Source organism: Perkinsus marinus, assembly GCF_000006405.1.
Source record: "Perkinsus marinus ATCC 50983 genomic scaffold scf_1104296967376, whole genome shotgun sequence".
In the NCBI taxonomy this organism is placed as follows: Eukaryota; Perkinsozoa; order Perkinsida; family Perkinsidae; genus Perkinsus; species Perkinsus marinus.
Window position 1 is genome coordinate 1 of NW_003203579.1, and position 3,190 is coordinate 3,190.

Here is a 3,190-nt window from a genome sequence, read left to right on the forward strand (position 1 = left end):
CCATCGTGGGTCCATATTTTAGACGAACGGGTTATTTTTTCGAGGTGGTCAAGAAGTTAATGCGGACCTAATCAAAAATTTAATCGGTCAGTGATAGTACAAACCAGTAACTGCAGCAAACCAATGGTCGATGCAGGGCTCGAACCTGCGACCCTCGCGTTATTAGCACGATGCTCTAACCGACTGAGCTAAACGACCGTTTCTATTCAATACACTGCTCGTGATCCGCAGAGAATTGACTGATGACAAATTACACATACCACACCGACCTAAACGTTCTTGGATTTCATGGAACCGCACACTATGGGAGCCTCATAGTCGCGAACGCTTCGGGGGTATCTATGGCCAACGTAATTGCTCCAGTCGAGCTATATACCAAGGCGTACTCAACGTTCGTAACTACATCATTTGCTGATTAGTGGCTGCACTGTCTCTCTTTTCTATAGTCGGTCCCTCATCCCTTGTACACTGTTGGACAGAGTGCGCACGTAAAGGATATAGCCTGCACCTATAACTGAGGCCAACGAGAGGAGTTCTATTTATTGCTTCTGTGAACCTTGCTCAAGGGGCGCGGGGCCGAGTTACTCGATTGTTCCGTGCGTCTCGATCAGCTATGCCGATCTGATCACTGATGATACATACATGGTTTCTTCTGGCTAGGTTCCATAGGGATGCGGATCATCTAACTTGCCATACCCCTTCTTGACTCATGTATTACCACTAACTGACCTCAAACTACTTTACACGATAGATACAGGTATATAGGCATTAACTTCTAGAGACAATCTCCGCCATTGTTCAGTCAATGAAAGTAAATCCTCTACCACTGATCAGAATACGTGAAAATCTCGGTTTATGTCTATATCAATAGGGAGTCATATGGTTCGTCTGTCACGGCATGGTACACGATGCGATATAGGTCATGAGACCTGCAAAATTACACACTGCTCATTTGCCTGCAATGACAACCAAACATTGCTGTACATGAACTGCCCAGTAGAGAGACTTACGAGAAGAGAGCGTCAAGCAACACTGCAGAAAATAAAAAAAGATAGTATTCATAGCATCGCAAAGCCGCAGACGACGAAACAGTTGTGTGGATTGTCACAACGTTCGAGGAGGACAACAATGCTATGCCAGTCAGAGGAATTGATAGACTTAGGACTCAACACGTGAGAAAGGTGTTTTAGAGAAGACTCGTGATCTTACGGAGACAGACCCCCGAATGTCCTTTTGTGAGCTGCTCTTCTTTCAGTCGATGCTGCTGCATTGGCGCACAGACTCCGAAGTTCGTGCATACTAGAGCTTCGTCATTGAGCTTGGTTGCAATTTGCACACCCGATGTCTGCTCAGTCGGCAGCGAGTCAATATACAATCTTCGCTTTTTTGGACAAATATCTACAACAGTCATCGAAGCCTATCAACAGTCAGATGACGAAATGAAAGCCTACCATAGACCGATGTCGCGAAGCGAGCATGATACAGCAGTCCGGTCCTGCTCTTAATAATGGGTATCAAAACCAACAACCCACTTCAAAAAACTAGTTCACGGTTACATCGCTTAGAAGACCGGGTCCATGATTCTGAAGACAGCGTCTTGACTCACGCTAAGGAGGTAGCTACGTCTCGACGGCTGTCGCTACTCGAAAACTCAAAGGGTTTATTTCTTTTTCGGCCTTTGCAAGCGGTCGAGCACGGCTGGTTGCCCCAGGCGCAGTGGCATCTGTCACCATCTGCTGCCTACAGACTTATCTCGTACGCTGAACCTCCTAGCGCTTCGTGGCTTCCTACGACAAATAACATCTGTCAGACTTCTGTGGCTCAATTATTAGGTATGTTGAGTTCAGTTATCAGCGGTGGGCTGTTCTTCCCGAATCGCCCATGTTGTCCGCAGCATTACCATGCTAGTTGTGCACGTGTCGCTAATGAACTAGTCGAAGGTTTGTCGCAAATACATCTCATCCGGATAACATTGGCCTTGTTTTCCAACACGGGTCTTGGCGCGCATGGTTTCAGCTCGGATTAAAAGCTGAAACCTCGCGGGAAAGACGCTCAACTTGACCAGTAGATAGGGATGAGTGAGTTGAGGTGAATAATCAAGACGTTGTGAACTTGTTGAGAGCGGAAGGAGAAGTAGTAAATTTCAAGAGTAGATCACAAGCTTTTGTGCAAATAGCATGGTTGTCCGAGAGAATATGTCGAGGCTGCACTCTATAGGATGACCTAATCTGTTTGATAAGGGCGACAGCAATCTTGCCGTATCGACAATTGACAATAAGAGTAAACAAGTATTCAATAGGGAAACTAACGAGGGTTCATCTTCTTATTACTCGATCTCAATATCATATGAAAGATCAACAGCACGCATACGTCCCAAAGATTGAAGGAGCACGCATACGATACAATCTTGCTTACTAATGATGCATCTCAGGAGATGGGAGATACTAAGAGATGCCTCTTAATCTTCAATACTGGTAGAATATTCTTGACTTCCGAGAAGAAGGCGGAAGCATGACAATCTATCAGCAAGCGCGGTAATGCAAAACTGATGCTCGTAGAATGGACGAGTAGCATCCATACTCACATAGTCAAAGTAATGTTCCAGCAACGAGAGAGTGACAGGAAGCTCCTTGAGCTATCGACCGAGTTTAATTGGACTGCGTAGTTGTGTTGAAGTTGTGTGCCGAGTTGTAGTAGTCGTGCAACCGTTGGCCACTGGCACGAATACTATTAACTTCTGTCACCGACCATTGTCGATGATGATGGTCGGCAAGTCCCTCTTAAAGAGTAAAAACATCAGAGACCTCATCATCCTGAGTATGAGGAAGGAAACCGATTGACGTCGGTGAATTTGACGGCGAACGAGGAGTGAGAGGTGATACCATGGATGCAGTTGTGGCTCCAGCTGGGGCCGAGGAAAAAAACAGGCGATCCTTGTGATGATAAGGATATCGTGTACGACAGGCTTTCACACGACTAGCGATAGACCTGAGTGTCCGCGGAAAAGTTGTCGCGTTTGCGGACCGGACATGCCTTTTCGTTAGTGGTAGGTAGTTTGCCAACAGATACAGCATCATAACGAGTGCGACAAGTAACCTATTGAACAACTTAGAGTGATACCAGCGTCGCCGGATTATCGACTCCCCTAATATGAAAGCAATTGAGATGTCTATCACCGAGTAGTTGCTAA

At 46.0% G+C, this 3,190-nt stretch overlaps 1 non-coding gene across 1 annotated transcript; it reads right to left on the reverse strand.

Moving 5' to 3' along the window:
- Positions 1 to 124: 124 nt before the first annotated feature.
- Pmar_PMAR018104 lies at positions 125 to 198 on the reverse strand. The gene has a single exon. It is a non-coding gene; the product is annotated as a tRNA-Ile (tRNA).
- Between the last annotated feature and the right edge of the window lie 2,992 nt (positions 199 to 3,190).